Genomic DNA, 10962 nt, shown 5'->3' on the forward strand with positions numbered 1-10962 from the left:
TCTGCAAGCATGGATAAGTATAAACATCTGTATAGTATACTTTAAGAACCAGTGTTTTTTCTACTCTGAACTGTGCATCATATAAACTTATGAGTGTTTGTGGAGGCTGAACTGGCTATCACTAGACTTTTATTGTATAATTTCGTTTAAGGATCTGGTTGTGTCATTTCTTTTCAAGGATCCTGTCAAATTGGATTTTTAAACGTCCTTTTTTAACCATATTTGTTTTTTAACGATTCAATACATTGGTCTTTATGATACCTAACATAAAGTACATCCTCATTGGTACCTAAATGGATTATAAGTGTTTCATCTCTAACATAGTGGGCATAAAATATCCAAACTGAGCATATTATATACCTCATACTTATGAGGATCCACCAGATGACCATCAATAACCTCACATTGATATAACAAAGTGGTTAATATACTACACTATGGCCGCGTTCGGGCAGTGCTTACTCCCAGCGCCGGAACATAGGCAGTGGTGATGACGTGGTGCTGTGGATACGTCACCAGTTAGGGAGCTTTGACAAAATGCTCCCATCGCAACGTCCCACGTCAACACGCATTGACAGAATAGTAGGCATGCGCAATGGGATCTGCATAGTAGAGACGCTTCTAATTGCATGCAACATTTATAATACCTTTTAAGTATTAGAAATATTGCATGCAAATAGAAACATCTCACATATGAATTATATATTGTAATCCATTATCGTGCAGTAGTTCCCTTTGCACATGCAAACGTTTATTAGTAGCTCCCTTACTTGTGAAAGTATTATTCAATTTACAACACCTATTTATATAAATATATATAAATAAGTGTTGTAAATTTAATAGTACTTTCACAAATCGTGATAATAAATAATGCAGTCTTTAACTTTTACATTATTGTAAACATGGCAGCCTCCACGAGCAACACGTGTGTACATAAATATACTGTATGTATAGTGTTGCTCGTTGAGGCTGCCATGTTTACAAGCGTCTGAGCTTGCTCTGAAAAGTCCCAGCTTTACCAGCATGCTGGAAGCCCTGGGACTTACGTCATCAGAGCTTTGAGGGAACGCCCAGCTCCTCACTGGCAAGTGCTCACAGAACGCCCCAAACAAGTCCCAGTTCACTTGGAGCGCTTGCCAAACGCGGCCTATGATGTTGTTCTGTCTTCTTGTTTAAAAAAAAAAAACTGCTTTCTATATTCCTCTGGCTTATGGCATTACATCATCTACTTGAGAGCACTGTCTAAACACTCCATTTTGCATACAAACTTTTCTTCATAGACTTCCTTTATTCCAGTGACTATAAAGGTTCAGACAATTTTCTAGATACCAGCATTTAAAGTAGTTTGCAGTCAGATTGGATTATTTTATGGATCTTTATCTGTTTCTTTTGTTTGACTCAAACAAGTTGTATAATTATTTTTCATTGCTGGGTATATTAGCGCTTACACAAATCTCTTTTGTTTCATATATATATACTGTATATATATATATATAGATATAGATATAGATATAGATAGATAGATATAGATAGATAGATAGATAGATAGATAGATAGATATTGACGGCAGATAAGAGCCAAAGGTCCTGCAAGTCTGCCTGATATTTCCTAAAAGTATAAACTTATCTATTTTGTGGGATAGCCTTATGTTGTCCCAGGCATTCTTAAAGTCCCCCACTTTCTCAAATTACTCTTGAATATACTCCCCTTCAGCTTGAGATCATGACCCCCTTGTTCTTGAACCTTTTTATTTAAATTACTCACAGTCTCAGTTTTATTAAGCCCTTTAATATACTTGAAAGTTGGTATCGTATCACCTCTATCCCTTCTGTCCTCTAAGCTACATTGAGCCTCTCCTGATAATTTTATTTTTCAGACTATGTACCATTTTGGTAGCCATTTTTGCACAGATAATACAGGCAATAAAAGACAGTGTGTAGACAAGTGTGTGCTGAATATAGTATTGATCAAATAACTACCAGGGTCTCCACACAGCGTTGTTTGCACACTCTATTTTATTGTCTGTTTTATACCTGCCCCTAATTGTCCTCAGCAGAAATAAATAGATAAAGAAAAAAAATAAGTTTAAATATAGCAGTGCCCATTACTAGAAAACCAGTGGAACTGAGACAATTATACATTTTTAGAGTTAAATTACAGGAAAAGGCAGGAAATAAAGAATGAAAGTATATTGTAAAGTTTTTACTTTTCATAATTAAACATTTTTATATTACAACATAGTCAACAGTAACAGTTTTGAAAATCATTAACAAAGTGTGAATTTTATATTTTTTTTACTCCTTGCCTCAAATGGATGCAGCTAGTACATCCCACAGTACTTTGACCAGCGTATTGTGTTGATATAGTACCTACGTCCAAAACTGTGGCGCAGAAGCCATCTGCCATCGTATGGTAAGGGGGCACTGACTGTGCTCACTTTACCATAAGAAGACAGATCACCAATACAGGCAGTAACTCAGACAGTGTTGCCCATCACAAGAGGGTGGCAGGAAGGGGAGGGTTCCTTGCGGTACAGAAAAGATACGATAAGAAAAATTATTTGTTGACAGCCTTGTCCTCTTAAGAAAGCATTATGGCCTGTTTCAAGTGGCATAGATTGGCTGTTCATATGCCTTTATTTACTTTTAGAGCTTTTATGCATGCTCAGTTCACATATAAATAAACACAATTGTTTAGTTTAATAAAGAGTTAAAAAAAAATCACACTTTTACATTTTAAAACTTGTCCTTAAATTAAAATGGACCATGAGTCATGAATTGATATTCATTTTTAAAAACTTGCATTCAAACATTCATTTTCTTACCCATTTTTGGCCAGATTACGAGTGGAGTGCTAATAGTTACGCACAAGTTAAAAGGGGTTTATCGAGGGTGTTTGCATGTGTCGGGTTTTTCGCTCGTATTAGAAGTTGAAAGTAATTATGATTGCTTGAGCGCAATTGAAGTTAACGCATCAAAAATACATTGCAAAGTATAGTTACACATAAAAACACCATCTAATAAAACTTATTTTAAAAAAAATGTTGCACAAAAAATTTATAAGGGCTCCAAGATATGAGATCTTAGGTGTTAGAAAAAAAAAGACAGGCAAAGGGCTTTAATATTGAGATTGATATATATGCATGTCTAAAGTTGAATATGTTACGGGTAAAGTAAGATATCCGTGTAATCCTAGGATTACCCAGTTAAAACGGGCACTACCCAAGCGGCTGTGGGTAAAGCCCGATGTACTGTGATTACCCCATGTACTCTATTTTTTTTTTTTTAATAAAGTATTATACTGTGTATTTACTGTAAATAATTTACATTCCATTGTTCTGCACATAGTAGAATATGTTATACTAGTCCTAAAGCCCGTGTACACGGGCCATTTTTTGCAGTACAGGGGTCCCACCCCTTGCTCTCTTTCTATCCCCCCTCTCTTTTGCTCTCTCTTTCTCCCCTCTATTTTGCTCTCTCTTTCTCCCCTCTCTTTTGCTCTCTCGCTCCCCTCTCTTTTACTCTCTCTCTCTCCCCCCTCTCTTTTGCTCTCTCTCTCCACCCTCTCTTTTGCTCTCTCTCTCCCCCCCTCTCTTTTGCTCTCTCTTCCCCCTCTCTTTTTCTCTCTCTCTTCCCCCTATCTTTTGCTCTCTCTCTCCCCACCCTCTCTTTTGCTCTCTCTACCCCTCTTTTGCTGTCTCCCTCCACCTCTTTTGCTATCTCTCTCCCTCTCTTTTGCTCTCTCTCCTCTTGTTTGCTCTCTCTCTCTCCTCTCTTTTGCTGTCTCTCTCCCTCTCTTTTGCTCTTTCTCCCCCTCTCTTTTGCACTCTCTCCCCCTCTCTTTTGCGCTCTCTCCCCCGCTCTTTTGTGCTCTCTCCTCCTCTCTTTTGCGCTCTCTCCCCCTCTCTTTTGTGCACTCCCCCCTCTCTTTTGTGCACTCTCCCCCTCTCTTTTGCTGTCACTCTCCCTCTCTTTATCCCCCCTTCTGCTCTCTCCATCCCCCCTCTTTAGAGCTCTCTCCCCCTCTCTTTTGTCCTCTCTCCCCCTCTCTTTTGTGCTCTCTTTTGTGCCCTCTCCCCACTCTCTTTTGTGCTCTCTCCCTCCTCTTTTTTGTGCTCTCTCCCTCTCTCTTTTGTGCTCTTTCCCCCCTCTCTTTTGTGCTCTCTCCCCCCTCTTTTTTGTGCTCTCTCCCCCTCTCTTTTGTGCTCTCTCCCCCCTATCTTTTGTGCTCTCTCCCCCCTCTCTTTTGTGCTCTCTCCCCCCTCTCTTTTGTGCTCTCTCCCCCCTCTCTTTTGTGCTCTCTCTCCCCCTCTCTTTTGTGCTCTCTCCCCCTCTCTTTTGTGCTCTCTCCCCCTCTCTTTTGTGCTCTCTCTCTCCCTCTCTTTTGTGCTCTCTCCCCCTCTCTTTTGTGCTCTCTCCCCCCTCTCTTTTGCGCTCTCTCTCCCCCTATCTTTTGTGCTCTCTCCCCCCTTTCTTTTGCTGTCACTCTCCCTCTCTTAATCCCCCCTCTTCTGCTCTCTCTATCCCCCCTCTTTAGAGCTCTCTGTCTCTGCAGTCAGCCCTGGCATCTGGCCCCGCCTGTGTCACGCCTGGCCCCGCCCACGTCACCCCCCAGGCCCCGCCTACGTTGCACCTGCCCGGTCACGGCCACGTCGCACCTGTCCAGCCATGCCCACGTTGTACCTGCCCGGCCATGCCCACTCCACACACGCTGACGCCAGATGACGGGTCAGTTGGGAGGCCAGGTGTGCTCTAAGCAGGCGGACAGACATTGCCGCAATTCAACCCGATCGAGTAGGATCGGGTTTATTGACACCCCCCCTGCTGGCGGCCGATTGGCCGCAAATCTTCAGGGGGCGGCGTTGCACCAGCAGTTCACAAGAGCTGCTGGTGCAATGCTGAATACGGAGAGCGTATTGCTTTCCGAATTCAGCAAGGTCTGTTGGACCTGATCCGCACTGTTGGATCAGGTCAGACAGACCTTTGTTAAATAGGCCCCTATGCTATCAGGTTTGCTCCATTGACTTCTTTTTTTATTTTTTTTATACTTTTTATTGGTTTTTTACACATCAGACAAAATCAACACATCAATGTAGCATATACAATTATATTCATTGCATTGTCTCATAAAATTAAACTGCTGTAAAAATAAAATATGGTTATATCATAAATTGCACTAATAAAGACAAACAATCTTTACATTTTCAAACTCTATATTATATAGCTGATCTGCTCTCAGCCAACTAGTAGCTAATTTTTGCATGAGAAGAAAAAAAAACAAACAAAAAAGCATAAGAAACGAACCTGGCAAACATTCCATTTTTCCTGCTCTATCCTCCAACACTCTATGTGAATTGAATTATATAACATTTTCCTCTTTCAGATCGTTAAGGTGTACATACTATTAGAAGAATGTATAGTGCTACACTAGCCCCTTGAACTTAACACTTTTTCTATCCTCTCTTTTCTTCTCTTTTCTCTCTTTCTTTGCAAGACATAGAAGAAATGTAGGTAATGTTCCAATATCCCTATTCCTAAATTATAGAATTTGTGCATGAGAAAAAACCCCTACTGCCTATCTATAGGCATTTATTATTTTATTTTAATCCTTGTTGGTTACTATCTTGTTTCTATCTCTCCAAGAAGTTTAAATATACCAGAGAAACAGGAGGGAATGGGAGAGAAAAAAAAAAAAAAAAAAGGGAGAACCCCGTACCAACAAAAAGGGTAAAGGGGGTAACCATGATATCCATCCTAAGGAGACCAAGCTCTCGGGAATCTTCCTTGTTCTATCTGTTGTTTCAGCCAGATGGAGGCTTTACAGAAGGATAAAGCCTGCCTCTGTATTTCCAACTGAAGAGACATTATGTATTTCTCCCATTTCTTAAAGAATTTAGCCAATTGTTTAGAATTTGTGACTTTTAAATTGTATTGTTCAAAGGTCATTTGATATTGTATTTCCATAAGGAAGTCACTAAATCTAGGGGCTTTTAATCCTTTCCAACTTTTCAGAATTAAATTTCGACCCACCAGAATAAGTAGATTAATGAATCTGTTATTATTGGGAATTGAGGTATGCTTACTCAAGAAAAATATTAAATATTGATTTAATTTAAATTTATTCCCTGTTATCCTAATACCCCAAAAATTGATTTTTTGCCAGAATTGATATATCTTTGGGCATGTCCAGAAACAGTGTACTATATCCGCCTTCTCATGGTGGCATTTGGGGCATTTCCCTGCATCATGCCTCCATTTAGCTACTCTAGCAGGTGTAAGATAGGTTCTATTAAGCAATTTCATATGTGACTCTTTCCAAGTATGCATAATTGTGGCGCCTGCTACCAATGTTATGCTCTGGGATATAGTTTCAGTATCTACTCTGATTTGGACTTTGGCCCACTTATATGTTAAGTCCTGTATATTGTCCCTACCTCGTTGTTTCAGAATTGTATCATACACTCGGGAGATGGTGCTTACCCCATCCCTATATTCTCCAATTATTTTCTTGATTTCTTTACTATCCAATTCCAAACCTGTATCTAGCCTTAATTTTTCTATCCAGTGTCTCACCTGCAAGTACGCATAGAAGCTAGATCTAGGAAGATCAAACTGTCGAGATATTGCCTCAAAAGTTTTCAGTCTTAGATTTTTACCTTCACAGATCTGGATTACCAATTTCAGTCCCTGCTCGGCCCAGGTTTGAAATGCTGACAAGCCCAATCCTGGTGGGAAATCGGGATTGCCTATGAATGGCAAAAATTCAGATTTCCGATAGTCAATATTCAACTCTTTACCTATTTTTTGCCATGCCTGTATAATAGTTTTAAAAGTGATCATTTGGCATATTGGAACTGGCAATTTATTTGCATTATAATGTAAAATAGCCTGTAGGTTAAAAGGTTTAATTAACATTGATTCCAAACCATAGAATGTAACCAATTCTTTTTCAGTTACCCAATCTAATGCATATTTACACAAAGCTGCATAATTATAATATCTGACATTAGGGCAAGCCAAACCTCCATATATTCTGGGTAATGTTAATTTAAGCAATGAAATGCGAGGCTTCTTTCCTTGCCAAATGAAGCGATTAAAACATCTATTCAGGAAGACCAGATCCCTTTTATAGAGGAGCAAGGGAAGATTTTGTAGAAAATATAACAGTTTGGGAAACAAAATTACCTTGACCACCATAATCCTGGCTGTAATAGATAAAGGTAGATTGCTCCAATTCTGGAGCTTTTTATCAAATTCCTTAATAAATCCTTTAAAATTAAGGTCATACCATAAACTAGGATCTTTACTCAGTTTAATACCCAAATATGTGATTTGTGTTGTTTCAGTGAAAGGTAGATTAATTTGCTTATGTGGTTTACTTATCCACATAACTTCTGACTTCTCATAGTTGATTTGATATCCTGAAAATGAACTAAAGATTGTGAAAAGTCTGATAAGCTTAGGGATCGAGTCCGATAGATCGCTAAGAAAGAGCAAGAGATCATCCGCAAACAAAGATAAAATCAGTTTGTGCCCTCCAATTTGTATACCCTGTAGTTCCCTCCTTAGATAGATTGCCAGGGGTTCAATCGCTAGATTGAATAAAAATGGTGATAGAGGGCAGCCTTGTCGCGTGCCACGTTTCAATATAATCCCTTTTGTAGTTTCCCCATTCACTAGAATTGTGGAAATTGGTTCTCTATATAGTTGTTGAATGAAAGATTGGAAAACCCCTGTTATCCCAAAGTTCTCCAAGGAGGTAAAGAGATGATCCCATATAATCGAATCGAACGCTTTTTCAGCGTCGATTGAAAGAATAGCTAAATCGGGGTTACCGTGATATTTCTTGCCGCTTGATTTGTTCCAGTAATGATCTAGTACTAATTGTAATTTTCGTATGTTTTTTACTGGATTTCTACCATTCATAAACCCCGTTTGATCAGGATGTATCATATACCCCAAAGGGGATTTCAATCTGTTGGCTAAAATGTGGGTAAGGATTTTATAGTCCTGGTTGAGGAGAGAAATTGGTCTATAAGATGTAGGAAGTTCTGGATCTTTGCCTTTCTTATAGATCAAAACTATATTAGATGCAGCGAACAATGGAGACTGTGGTTTGTTACTTATGAAATATTCATTAAATAATTTACTTAAGATCAAAGGGACCTGTTCTGCGAGTATCTTATAAAATTCGGCTGGTAGTGCATCTGGCCCAGAAGCTTTTCCCATTTTTAGTTTTTGGATAGCAAGCTTGATCTCTTCCACAGATATAGGTTCATTTAACCTCAGCAAATCGTGCAACTCTATTTGAGGTAGGCTTATACCTTGCCAAAACTGGACTTTATTCACAGTATTAATCTGTTTAGATGCATATAGATCCTGAAAAGTTTGATAAATAATTTCCCTTATCTCTGAAGGTTCTGTCACCCTAGAATTCCTAGTTTTTAAAGCTGCAATGTAGCTTTTCTGTTGCCTGATTTTGACTATTCTTGCAAGATATTTGGCTGAAACACCCTGCGCACCTGAATAGAGGGCTTTAAGTTTCTGCTCTTCTACAATCGAGTTTTGTTTAAGAAAAAGATTGTAAAGCGACTTACAGTCTTTGTATTTGTTCCAATGTTCTACCGAGGGCATACTGATGTAATTGCAATAGCTATTTCTTAATGTATTAGATAGTTGTTCCTCTCGCTTTCTCAGAATTGCTCGCATTCTTATCAGATATGCTTTTATCTCTCCTCTAAATACCGACTTCGCAGTCTCCCACAATATTTCTGGTTTATCTAGATGGCCCGAGTTTTCCGCTAGGAATTGATACCACCTATTTTGCATCCATCTTTTAAAATGGACATTGTTTACTAGATAATTCGGGAAGAATATTCTACCTTTTCCAGTAGATGCTTTATCATTCAGGCCTATTTCTAATGAGATCACTGCGTGATCGGAGATCACAATATCTTGAATAGCAGTTTCTATATTCATTTTTAACATTTGTCTAGCTATTAAAAAATAATCAATTCTAGAGAATGAAGTATGTACGTTAGAAACACATGTATATTCTCGTTGATCAGGGTTTTGTGCTCGCCAAACATCTTGCAGTGCTAGTTTTTGACAGAACCTTCGAAGAATCTCTGTTTCCCTTGCTTTTCTTGGAGCAAATCTAGCTTTTGATCTATCCAGAATATGTGAAAAAGCCATGTTAAAATCGCCAGCTACTACAATGTTCTTTCCAATATGTAAAAACAATTTTAAGCTAATATTTTCCCAGAATTCTTTGTCTATCGCGTTTGGGCCATAAACATTACAGAAAACAAAATTAAAACCATTGATCTGTATTTCATTGTACTCCATTGACTTCTATTGGGGGGAAATGTTATCGCGCGCAATATTCTAAGTTCCGCTTTTTACGTACGTTGGGTTAGTGCACAAGCGAATACATTTTTTCTTCATCTTATAATATGAGCACTACACGACGCGTGCAAAAAAGCTTGCTTCTAGTGGCGTTAGCTCTTAATACTGCTCCACTTGTAATATGGCCCTTTATTTATTTTCCTCTCTATCGGCTAGATTATGAATTGTGCGTTAGGGTAAAAAAGCAGCGTTAAACGCTGCTTTTTTACGCCCGCTGCTATTACGAGTCTTGCAGGTTTAGGGGCACTGCACACTTCTTTGGCCTTACTGCAAAACAACTTACGTAATCTTCATAAAGTCTTTTTTCTATGGGACTTCCATAGCGCCGGTATTACGAGTCTGTCCTGGGAGTCCAAAAAGAGAGCGGTACACTCTACCCTGTCAAGATCCCTAACGCATTATAAAGTCAGTAGTTAAGAGTTTTATGGTACAACGCCGTAACATAAAACTCATAACTAAAGTGCTAAAAAGTACAATAACACCCATAAACTACCTATTAACCCCTAAACCGAGGCCCTCCCGCATCGCAAACACTATAATAAAATTTTTAACCCCTAATCTGCCGCTCCGGACACCGCCGCCACCTACATTATATTTATGAACCCCTAATCTGCTGCCCCCAACATCGCTGACACCTACATTATATTTATTAACCCCTAATCTGCCACCCCCAATGTCGCCGCAACCTACCTACACTTTTTAACCCCTAATCTGCCGTCCCCAACGTCGCCTCCACTATAAAAAACATATTAACCCCTAAACTACCGCACTCCCGCCTCGCAAACAGTAGTTAAATATTATTAACCCCTAATCTGCCATCCCTAACATCGCCGCCACCTACCTTCATTTCAGTGATGTGCAGTCAGAGGCAGGTGAGGCAGTGCTTCACCTCTCATATGGGCAAAAATATATATATTTTTTATTGGCTTTAAAAAAAAAAAAAGCAATTTTTTTCCCCAGCATTTTTTTTTCACAGCTACAGGTCTGCCCACCATTACACAACATGATGCACCATCTACTGGATGAAAGTGGTTAAGATCATTGCATGGCCCATTAACTGCTTATTTGAGGCATTCCTATTTTGGCTGACCCAATCCAGTGAGAGGCATTAGTAAGTGGAACTTAGGGTTAGGGCTGGATGTTAAATCATATAAAACAAAACAAAAACGGAAAAAAAAACAACTTTAATTTATTTTGTTGCTGTCCTGTGAAGCTACAAGCTTTGCTAAAGTGAAAAAGAGAGTTCTGTTCTTCCCCTCTAAGTGCAGTGGAATGTTCCACTGTCACTTCCTGAATCCTTACAGAGCAGGAAGAGAAGAGATGCAGAGAGCAGTGTTTTAGCCACATTTTATTAAAGTAAGTGCTGCATCCTTAGATTTTGCTGAAAGGGATTCTGTTAGTGAAAATGATAATTTTATGAATGTGGTTTAGTGTTTTTTTTTTTTTTTAATTATGTTTTCTTTTTATTTTCAATTTTCAACAAGGAAAACAACGCAAAATGAATAGACGGTTCAAATACAGATCTTAACATAGGCAGTTGTGACAGAATGGTACC

The sequence above is a fragment of the Bombina bombina genome, chromosome 3, assembly GCF_027579735.1.
Source record: "Bombina bombina isolate aBomBom1 chromosome 3, aBomBom1.pri, whole genome shotgun sequence".
Taxonomy (NCBI): domain Eukaryota; kingdom Metazoa; phylum Chordata; class Amphibia; order Anura; family Bombinatoridae; genus Bombina; species Bombina bombina.